The following is a 12136-nucleotide window of genomic DNA, read 5'->3' on the forward strand; positions in this document are numbered from 1 at the left end:
TGGAAATGTGCCTGGAGGGTGACAAGACAGCTATATGTCCATAGAGTAGACTCCTACTGGGGGACCCAGCATATTGCTCTTGGTGTAAGGATGATTCTCTTACAGTTCCGTCTTGTTCCTATGACAAAAGTATGGTATCTTTATGTCCCACAGCCAGGTGAGCTAGTTCTTAGGGGAGGAGCCTGGCTCAAGTGCCTGTGGTCATCTCTCTACATCTTCTGAGTATATCAGGCTTATTTTGGGGGAGTTCTGGGATTGAGAGACAATTCACTACAAAGTTCCATCAAAGCTTATTGGGAGACAGGCAGTGTGGCTCAGGTCTCTAGGATCCAGGTTTTCTTGGGCCCAGCAGACTTTGAGAATATGGGTAAAATCTTCAGTAAGTCTCAGGAAACTCTCGTACCCATGCGCTGAACCCTGATTTTAGCCCTGGTAGTAACCCTCCTCCATGGAAACCTGCTGGTAACTGCAGAGGCAGGCGGGTCGGGGCAGGTGGGCCCATTTTTGGCAGGCTTGCTTACTCTGCTTACCCCTCATCACGGGGAAATGTTGACTCAGAAATTGCAGATTTCACACAAGAGCCTTCAAATCCTGACTACCACTGTGAGTCTGGAGTGGACAAAAGACCTCGGGTTCTTTATTAAGGTTTTTATTTTGGGGTCTTTGTTAAGGAGCATCTGTTCCATAAGTGGTCTGAAGTCTGGGGCCTCAGGATGTAGAAGATCATTGGCAGAGTGGTGCTGGGACAGTTCTAGGATATTTTGAAGGGAATATTTATTGCAGCCCTTTTGGGATGTTCCTTGGAAGAGAAGGGGTTGAACATTAGGGTTGGGAGCTGTGGTGGCAGCCAGAGCTATGCAGCTAATGGAAATTTCGTGCTGAGGCTATGGTTGTAGATTTCCAGAGAGACCTGGTGCCCAGGCTGCCATTCCTTGTTCAGTACTTTGATGTCAGTGTTGGGTGTGTCACTTGGAACTGGGCTTCTGGGAGTGCCAGCGGCAGACAGGTTTGAGGTAGCACGCAGTCCAAGGGACTCCATTACACCTCTGGAGGCCAGCTATCAAGGCTGCTGTCCTTGGTCCTGAAGGCCATCTTTCTGCCAGGGGAGCCATCTTAGTGAGGCTGGGCCTGGGGTAAGTGTAGATTGGGAAGTCAGAGCATCCTTCCTGCTTTCCTGGGTCAGAACAACAGATGGACTTTCCGTCCAGTTTCACAGAGACTTGGTGAGGCAGGTGTTTCCATTCTCCCATTTCTCATATGGAAAAGCTGAGGCTTCAGATTGACTAAGATCCCAACAGTGGTATTAATTCTTTTGCGGGAGGACTCTGGTCTGGGCGCTCATCTCTCCCATCTCTTGATGTCTCCTGTAAGCATCATAGTCCATCTCTGTGTGGTAGCCAGCTCCATGCCCTTTCTCTAGGGTCTCCAGTCTTCACATGCCTCACAGCTCCTCCCTTCACATGGTGCCATCGAGGCAGGGTGTGTAGTGGGGAAAACATCATCTTTAAAGCCTAGCAAAATTGGAGCTCAAATCCTGGTTCTGCTTCTCACTTGCTGTGTGATTTTCATCTAAGCTTCAGTTTCCCCAATGATGATGCAGGGGTGGTGATTTGTGCTCTACTCAGGTAGTTATTGCAAGGGTTAAACAAAACACAAATCAGCATTGGGGCAAATAGATTCCAACCACTAAGTGGTAGCTGCTATTATTGTAGTGATAATTATTAATATTACTGTTTTTTTTAAATTGGAATTCATTTTTTTGGATTTGTACTTCCATTGGATGCAGGTGCTGAATTCTTGCATCCGATTTTAGTTTAGCTCTGGTAAACCAAGACTTAAAGTGTGCATGTTCCTTGGGTGACTTGGGGCATCAGTGGGGTGAGGATATCAAGTAGAGATTCCTCTATACACCTCATGTGTAACCTGACCTATCCTGCTGAACCCTTCTGACATCATTTCCACTGGTCCCCCAGGTTTATGTTGTTATTTTACCTTCCTCAGAAAACTCCAGGCACAGAGCCTATGGTCTTTAGTTAAAGGGAAAGAAATTAGGGAATGGCAACCAAAGATACTGACATAAAAAGCCAGGCTGAGTTGCCTGTGCTTATTCAGTAGATGTTTGCATGCACTTGTTAAGAATAAAAATTGCCCTAGGTGCTGAGGTTCTGTGGGGAGGCCACCCAGCCCTGGCCCTGGGCATTTCCACTCAGGGAGCCAAGCCACAGAAGAGTAGCCAGCTGTGGTTATGTGGGTATTTCAGCACTCAGCACTTGGTAGGGGGCAGCATAGGGGCACAGATCATTTAGTCAGGTGCAGAGGGATTAGGGACAAGGTGGAGCTTTCCACAGGAAGCGGTGTCTAAACTGGGGTTCTGTAAAACAATACACGTTAATCAAGGAGGGGTGAGGAAGCCTGTTTCAGGCACAGAATGGGGCAGAAGGGGCAGAGTTTTGAAAATTGAGAGTGTGGGCCATTGCAGGTCAAAAATCAGCTCATTTACTATCTCCTTGGAGCATGCCCCCAGGGAGATAGTAAGGCTTTGCAGGGTTTAAGTCTTGGGGAGGTTCTACAAGTGGAGCTAGTGGGTTGTCATGAGCCTGGAAGTTGCGCTGATATTTTAAACAGGGGAATGATGTCAAGTTCCTCTGTCACCTCAGTCATCAATCAACACAGCCTTTGCCAGCCCCTGAGATTGGTGCCTCCCAGAGAGAATGAGTGGGGAGGAAAGAGTGAGGGATGCATTCCTAGCTCATGTTTAGTTTTCTAAAAGGCAGCATCTGCCTTGCTCATGGAGGCCTGCCAGCTCTGGGGGTGGGGGTAGGGGGCATTCTCAGAAAGATGGCAGGACCTAGTTAATTTGGAATCTGTGATACTTGGACAAGGCTGGGCCTCAGGCCAGTGTAACTTGTACTTTCTGGGAAACAAAGCTTTACATGATACAAGATGGCAAGGGCCTTGTTTGGTGTGCCAGCGAGATGGACCCTTTCAGGGTTCCCCCATCTGTTTTCAGTGTAAATTGATGATTACACAGAACTTTGGCCTGTTCGGGGTCATTTCCTTATCAGGCTGCAGTTAATCGTATTTGAAACTTTAATTTGTTTATATGATATCTAATACCTCACAGTGGTCCAAACACCACACTTTTGATAAACAAAAGAGCCCAATGGTGAGCATTATAGACAGGTCCATTTAATAGGTGGGGGTCACTGAGCTTAAGAGAGTGGGAATCTGGACTTTAAACAGAATCATGCCTGCTTGAGTCTTCATATTTCACTGAATTTTTTTTTCTCAAGCACTCCTCATATGTGAGACTAATAAAATTACATGCACTTAAAATATTTCATAATTATTTTTCCAGTTGCAATTGGTCTCCCTTCACTTGGGCCTAATTGGTAAAATTCAAATGTATAAGAAGTCACATTACTGACATTTTAAACATATCATTATTTTCACAAACCCAAGTTTCCTTATGTACCTGGGATGTCCCACTAACATAAACCTCTGGAGACGAATGTGAACATTGCTTTTTGTTTGTTTAATTAATCAATCAATCAATTAATTAATTAATTTAAATTAGGTCTATATGACAGCAGAATGCATTTCAATTCATTGTACACAATTGCAAAAAACAATGTTTCAATTCTCTGGTTGTACATGATGTAGTGTCGTACATATGTGCAGTCATACAAGTACCTATGGTAATGATTGCTTTTATTTATTAATTTTATGTGCCAGATAATATACTGGGCACTTTGTATATGATTGTGAATCTTTGAGATCATCCTTCAAGGTAGGTTGAAGTGGCTTGTTTTTTTTTTTTTTAATTTTTATTGTTGGTTGTTGGTTGTTCAAAACATTACATAGTTCTTGATATATCATATTTCACACTTTGATTCAAATGGGTTATGAACTCCCATTTTTACCCCATATACAGATTGCAGAATCACATCAGTTACACTTCCATTGATTTACATATTGACATACTCATGTCTGTTGTATTCTGCTGCCTTTCCTATCCTCTACTATCCCCCCTCCCCTCCCCTCCCCTCCCCTCTATCCCCTCTACTGTAATTCATTTCTCCCTCTTGTATTATTTTTCCCTTTCCCCTCACTTCCTCTTGTATGTAATTTTGTATAACCCTGAGGTTCTCCTTCCATTTCCATGCAATTTCCCTTCGCTCTCCCTTTCCCTCCCACCTCTCACCCCTGTTTAATGTTAGTCTTCTTCTCATGCTCTTCCTCCCAACTCTGTTCTTAGTTACTCTCCTTATATCAAAGAAAACATTTTGTATTTGTTTTTTAGGGATTGGCTAGCTTCACTTAGCATAATCTGCTCTAATGCCATCCATTTCCTTCCAAATTCTATGATTTTGTCATTTTTTAATGCAGAGTAATACTCCATTGTGTATAAATGTCACATTTTTTTTATCCATTCGTCTATTGAAGGGCATCTAGGTTGCTTCCACAGTCTTGCTATTGTGAATTGTGCTGCTATGAACATCGATGTAGCAGTGTCCCTGTAGTATGCTTTTTTTAGGTCTTTAGGGAATAGACTGAGAAGGGGGATAGCTGGGTCAAATGGTGGTTCCATTCCCAGCTTTCCAAGAAATCTCCATACTGCTTTCCAAATTGGCCGCACCAATTTGCAGTCCCACCAACAATGTACAAGTGTACCCTTTTCCCCACATCCTTGCCAGCACTTGTTGTTGTTTGATTTCATAATGGCTGCCAATCTTACTGGAGTGAGATGGTATCTTAGGGTGGTTTTGATTTGCATTTCTCTGACTGCTAGAGATGGTGAGCATTTTTTCATGTACTTGTTGATTTAGGGATTGGCTAGCTTCACTTAGCATAATCTGCTCTAATGCCATCCATTTCCCTCCAAATTCTATGATTCATTTTTTAATGCCGAGTAATACTCCATTGTGTATAAATGCCACATTTTTTTTTTTTTACCTATTCGTCTATTGAAGGGCATCTAGGTTGGTTCCACAGTCTTGCTATTGTGAATTGTGCTGCTATGAACATCGATGTAGCAGTGTCCCTGTAGTATGCTCTTTTTAGGTCTTTGGGGAATAGACCGAGAAGGGGAATAGCTGGGTCAAATGGTGGTTCCATTCCCAGCTTTCCAAGAAATCTCCATACTGCTTTCCAAATTGGCCGCACCAATTTGCAGTCCCACCAGCAATGTACAAGTGTACCCTTTTCCCCACATCCTCGCCAGCACTTGTTGTTGTTTGACTTCCTAATGGCTGCCAATTTTACTGGAGTGATATGGTATCTTAGGGTGGTTTTGTCAAGTGGCTTGTTTTATAGATAAGGAAATGGACTCTGAGAAGCCAAGTGGGTTGTGCAAGGCCACACAGCGGGTGAGTGCTAGAGCTGGAAGTTGAACCCTCATCTACTTCAAAGCCTGTCCTGTTTCTAGTATTTCCTTTTCCTTAACCTCTTCTCTTCTTCCAAGATACTGAGAAGATTGCTCTTGGTTAGCTCAGACAATTTGATAATTTTGCTAATAGAATGAAAGGTATTGGTGTTTTTGCGTCTGCAAAGACATGCTTGTCTTGGTCAGAGTACATATGGAGCATCCTGTGCCCATTTATATCCCCAGAAGAAAATCCCAAATGCAAAGCAGAGCTTTAAGAAGAAACCTTGTTCAGGCTTAACTTTTTTTCTATTTGGGAAAAGAGCAAGTTAGTGAGTCACTTCCCTTCACCTTGGCTTCGATGGGCTGACAAAAAGTCCCCAAGCAGGGAAAGCTCCTTGTGATGGCACTAGTCGTTTAATCAGCTGGAGGGGTCATACCAATCCTATTCATTTCACATACGTCCTAAGACCATAAATTCATGTTTTTCTTAGGTCTGAGCCCACCTCCAAGATATTTTGATGCTGCAAGGCAAAACAATTTCTTTGCAGGAATGTAAAAGGTCTATTATTCTTGGTCCCTAATGTTATCTTGATATTTTTTTCTTTAATTGAATTTTGCCCTCTGGACGGATGTCACAGGCCCATTGAAATTCCTGCAGATGACCACCAGGGCTGGATGTTTGGATTTCATCATGATTTTGCTAGTCCTTTTGTAATAGTGCATAGATCACGGAACACACTCAGATTTCTCCCATTTTGGCTATTCTACCCCATAACTTCTAGTCCTTTCCCGTGAACTTCATGAATGATGGGACCTTTGCAAAGGAATGATGGTAGGTAACTTAAGAGAACGTATCTAGCTATGACCTTTCTAATGTTATGAGAATTTGAAATTTTAATGCAATTATCAAAATTGTATACATTCTTTCCTATTGTTTGATGTGATTCTTTTATTTTTTTTCTCATTCATAATGCTTTCGTGCTCAGGAAGTTGAGGTAGGTTTTTGACTTTTCCACTGTATGTAGACATAGCATCAAAGTAGTTGCCAAATGACATGTAAATTTTATCCTGCATCCTAAATCTTGGTGGTAAATATTTGTTTTTGTTCAGTGAACCGGTATCACACACATTTGTCTTTCATTGGTATATCCAGGAGATGCAATTTATCAAATGCATATAAACAGTCCATTTGCTGCTTTATCTTTTCTCATTAGTTACAGTACAAGTATGATTGTCAGTTATTATCTGTGTTTTACTGGTGGGTTATTTATTGAAAGAGCAGAGCAACTGACATTGTTATTTTCTAAATCATTTTGTCTAAGGCCTGCAGGACTTTACACCAAATGTCAGATCAATTTATCAAAGAATTGCTCTATTTAGGGTGAAAGTGATTTAGCGTGTGTGTATAAACATACACCCACCTGTGCTTACACACACCAGCAGCACTTATGGGAATTTCACAGGGATTGCAGAGATGTTATGGGAGCTGAAACAGCTTCCTTACCATTTGATGCAGTTCAGCAGGGATTTATCAAGTGCTGTTGAGTGATGCCTTAGGGATTATGAAGGTAAGTAAAGGATGGCCCTGCTCAGCAGACGAGCCAGGTGTGGGGGTAATATGTGCACAGGGAAGGACTATAGTGCACATAGCTCCTAGTTCCTGGTGGACAGGGGTCTCACGGGTGGTGTCTGAGAATCTCAAATCACTGTCCAAGCTGGGCCAGGTGACTGGGCTGTTTCATTCAGAAGAATTCCCACTAGGGCCTTCTCCAGGGATGGGGAGGGACAGGCCTGCCTGAAGTACACAGAGAGCACACTGCTTGTCCAGAGATGTGAATGGACATAGAGAGGTAAGGTGACTGTATGGGTAACTAACTTCTTTTTCAGTGAACAAAGTGTTTTGTACCTCATAGTAGCTTGATTATCAGGGATTTCCATTGCACAAAAATTAAATGACAATGAAAAATTGCATTATATAGTGGGTACCCTTACATAGTATTGTCTGAAAATATCACTTTTCTAGTGATTTCTGTCGTCATTGTAGGGATATTCCTCTCACCCACCACCCAGCCCATCTTCCTTTTTCCCCCAGTCAAGCAGTTTGAAAAATGAACTAGTTTGCACTGAATCCCCTTGATAACAATTTGGCTACAGTCCCTTAATTGATTTCTTTCTGAAAGTTTTGGGTTTTGTGTAGCAAAGTCAGCCTTCATCTGGGATCTGCAGACCTGGCCTTAGTCTCCTTGACCTGGTAGAGCAGGGCTTCTCCTGTTGGTATTTCCTTGCAGTGGGCCCACAGGTGACCCCACAGTGGCTGCCATGCCTTGCTGTACCTGGCTTCCTTCTGTTCAGGGCTGCCTGGCTCACCCCAGCTCCCATTCACTTTCTAGGCTGGTAATTTGTATTATCTCAGGTAATCTTCTGATAGAACTGCAGGGTTCAAACGGTTTAGCTAAAATATGTATGAGGGAGAAATTATCTGTTTCATGTGAGCTAAATGCCTTTGATCTGTGGCATCTGAAGCTGTGGTATATAATAAATTATACCCTCATCCTCATAATCAGCAGCCAAAGCAGTTGGGTTTCCAGAGTGGCTTGTGTTTGTTTCTTCCCCCCAGCTCTTGCTCTGAGTTGGCTTTGACGTTCTTTGGAGCTGAGATAGGCGCCGCTTGAAAGGCAAATCCCTGGGGAATATTTGAGCTAAATTGCATCAGCCATTTTTGGGCTTGGCACAGGGAAAGGAAATTCACATTCCCATTCTAAATGGGCTGTAACCATAGACTTTCCCATTGCTTATGATCATCCCTGATCAAAAGACTTAAGTACCCATATTATAGCAGGAGTATTTTGGTGTCATTTCGTGTTAGACACACTTAAAGATTACATTAGAAGATGCATTATAGAATGGGATGTTCTTGGCATGTACTGTCATCCCTTAATGTCTTTGGGATATTGGTTCCAGGACCCCTGAGGATACCAATATCTGCAGATTCTCAAGTCCCTTATATAAAATAGTGTAGCATTTGCATGTATCCTGCTCCATCTTCCCCATATACTTTAAATCATCTTGAGATGACTCACCTAATACAATATAAATGTATTATGAAAATGTAAAACTAAAGATATAGTTGTTAAACTATATTAGTTAAGGAATAATAACAAAAAACGCCTATACATATTCAAGACAGACACATTTTTCTTTCAAATAATTTTGATCCTTGTCAGTTGAATCTAAGGATACAGAAAGCCAACTCTGTGTGTGTTACATCATCTACGCTACTCCTAGCTACTCCTATTAACTATTAGTAGACATGTCTTTACTAATGTCTATTATATGTAATTTGTAGGGTTATATATGCAGTATATATATATATATATATATATATATATATATATATATATATATATATACACACACACACACATATATGTATACATATTTTTTTTTCTTTCTCATGGATGCTGATCAGAACAGAATATCTCTAAAGTAGTTGAAAACCCAGAGTTAATTCCTTTGTACCAGCTACTGGGAGCCAAAAGTTTTGTAAGCTCCATCCTTATCATAATATGATATTTAGTTAGTGATATGAATGGAGAAATATTGTTTTATCTATGTCAATCAGCTGTAGAGGGTAACAAAATAATAGTAGCAAGGGTCACTACCAGCTTCTAATTCTTCTACCCTTAACTCTACCTCCTTCCTTCATCCTCACCTAGACCTGTAATGATTCAGCACTTTCTTGCTATGATCTTTGTGCTGACTTTTTAGGATTATTTTCCTGCTGCCTTGGAATACTTCATGATTTTGGACATCCATCAGTGTGCTCAAGTTTGAGTCTCTGTTTAAATTAATAGTTTCTTCTGTATTTTTTATCAGTCCCTAAAAAAAGAGTTGGATAAGTTTCAATTATAAAATGTTCTAGTGGAATGGAATCGGCCTTTCCTCCTATGGATTAGTTAGAATTTAGAGCAAACTGTTCTCCACTTTGTCCAGTGGAGGCCTGACACAATTATGTTCTGCAACGTGGACCGTAAAATATAGATGGGAAGTAACACTGCCATCCTTCATCGCTAAACCAGTATAATACATTAATGGGAGTTATTCAATTTAATAAATGGCTATATTTAGATATGCATCTTTCTAGTAAGGTTTATGTTTTAGTCAACTGTTGCTGTGGTCTCTGCATGTTTCTTAAAAAAAAAAAAAAAAAAAAAAGCTTCATCACTAGGTGATAAAATTACCAGTCAAGAGGCCAACTCAGACACATTTCATCTGACAAGTTTCATCTACCCAATACGCCTTTCACCAAAGTCTGAATTTCAATAGGCTGCAACTTTCATGGGCTATGAGGGAGGTCAGAGATAAGAGCTCTTAAAGTCCTGGACCTTGCTGACATCTGGACTAGACTTTGAGGTCCATGCTACAAGAACACACTTTCAGATAATGTAGGGCTAGGTGTGTGGGGACAAGCACACTGTCTCCCAGGGTGGAAACAAAAGAACCGGCAATAGCTCATATATCCTGTATATTTTAATTAAGTTAGAAAGTAAGATAAAAGCTTGGCTTATGTCTCCTGGGTCATAGGCCCTGGAGAAGTGACTAGCTGTGGTATTGGTAGAGCACTGGTTCAAGACCACATACAGCTGTCTTTATGTCCTGGGAGACTCCATTTTTAGGCAGGGCACAAGGATTAGCAAATTGTCAGGAGGTGAAACTCTGGGAGATGCCTTCTGTTATTTTAAGGTTTTTGTACATAGGTTTGATATTGCCTTGCCAGCAATTCTCCCAGATTCACAGAATTCATCTAAGCAGCCCCAGCCTGTGTGAACTCACTGTGTGGCTGGTGTGTGTGGAAGGGTGATCACGTGTGCCTCGATGGCTTATACTGTGACCTTGACAGTAGCAGTGACTGCAGAGTCCCCTCCCCCATGGTCATTGACCATCCCCCAAGTGGGCTCTGGTGCGTAGAATATTTACACGTGCTCAAGATCTTGACCCCTGATGGGGCTTTTCTATCAGCTGCAGCCAAAGCCGTGACACCCAAGATTTCGCCCGCTTCTGGCTCATTGGTTTTTGCTTTGGCAATCTCCTTTCCTGAGGCAGAGCAGAAGCAATCAGATGTGGGAAATAAGTTTCCTTCCCTGTTTGGCCTTGCTGGGCAGGGGACTGTTTGAAGGGCTTATTTTGCATAATGAGTTTTTACTCAAGGTGTTCTTTCACATTTTGACAGTAATTAGGCAGTGTTATTACATTTGCAGTAGGTTTTAAATATTCTAATGCAAATATCTGATTTAAGAGGGTATACATTTAAACCCATGGTTTCCCCCAAGAAATGTATAAAATGACAATCGTAGTTAACCTGGGAAAGTGACAAGGTCCAGAAGCATATTTCCTCCCAGTTATGGAGTGTGTTGGGATGATTAGAGAATATTCAGTTCTTGAGACTTGCTCCAACCTTTCTTTGACATCAAAGAGAATGTGACATGTGAAATTGAAGCAGAGGGACTGGTCTTTGGCTCCAGCCCTTCCCTGTCAGACTCACATCCCAAGCTTCCAAGGGCTTCTATGTATCAGTACAGCATACTCAAATAGAAAAGGTTTCGTAAGCTGTCACATTGCCATTGGACATGGCGCTGTCCCCTGCGTGTGGACAGAGCATTGATAAACTGCAGTTGGAAGGATGGACAGTGTGTTACTTTTTTCCCTCCAGTGGTAAGAACAAGTTCATTTTGGGTTCTTTCTTCTCTTACCCTGGTGAACAGCACCATCCATTGGTAGGAGGGTTGTGTCAGGTAAGAGTACACTGGCATCAGACCCAGACATCAGGTTCTAAATTTCTTACCCACCCTTCAGTCCTTAAGTTAAAATAATTTAATACTGGTTGTCCTTTTAGCAGAATTTCAAAATAAAAAGAAATAAAAAGTGGAGGGAGATGTTGAAGAGAGATTGTTTTAAACTTTCTCAGTGATATTTCATGGTGTAGATCTTGGAGACTCCCTAACCAGTTGGGTGAGGAGGTCAGTTATGCCAGAAAATTAAAGCCAGAACAAAGTGGGCCAATTCCTTGGAGTTCAAAATAGTTTAATGCTGCATCTCCAGGATCCAGAGGAACCCGTTCATGTTTATTCATGCTCTGGAAGATGGAGTCACTGGCCAAGAAGCAATATGTTCTGATTTTACTCTAAATCCAGTTTCCTAAAATCTATTTAAAGGCTTAGGTGAACTCAACGAGGATCTAATAAAGCCAGGTAATTGAACAACACAGAGGCTGATAAAATTCACAGGAGATTTTGTTGGAGATAAACTGCAGCAGGAGACAGTCTGGACAATAATTTAAACTAATTGTGTACTTTGATGTAAATTAACTTCTCCGGAAGAGAAATTGAGGCCTTATTTTGAAAATCTTTTTGAAAGTATCTGCAGCATGCAAGGCATCTGCCAAAAAACAGAGCAAATAAGCTGGATATTAACTAGAAAGCGGCCGAGGTCTTAGAGGCAGTCTGAAGTCGATAGGAAGGAGTGACATCTCTTCTCCTGGCAAACTATTCGGTTTTGTTGACAGTGGTGTACTGGGGAACAGTGGGGCCAAGAAGTGTGGAGGGGAAGGACCAAGTGAGTGGCTATCTGAAGGGAAGGGTTATTAGAAGTGGGGAAGAAGCCAGGTGCGGTGGCGCACACCTATAATCCCAGCGGCTCAGGAGACTGAGGCAGGAGGATCTCGAGTTCTAAGCCAACCTCATTAACTTAGCAAGGCCCTAAGCAATTCAG

General features: G+C 41.9%; 1 protein-coding gene across 3 annotated transcripts in view; it reads left to right on the forward strand.

Moving 5' to 3' along the window:
- The window catches only part of Spock1 (SPARC (osteonectin), cwcv and kazal like domains proteoglycan 1), a 504789-nt gene that overhangs the window by 205475 nt on the left and 287178 nt on the right, over positions 1 to 12136 (forward strand). The window lies entirely within an intron of this gene.

This window comes from Urocitellus parryii, chromosome 1 (genome assembly GCF_045843805.1).
Source record: "Urocitellus parryii isolate mUroPar1 chromosome 1, mUroPar1.hap1, whole genome shotgun sequence".
Lineage (NCBI taxonomy): Eukaryota > Metazoa > Chordata > Mammalia > Rodentia > Sciuridae > Urocitellus > Urocitellus parryii.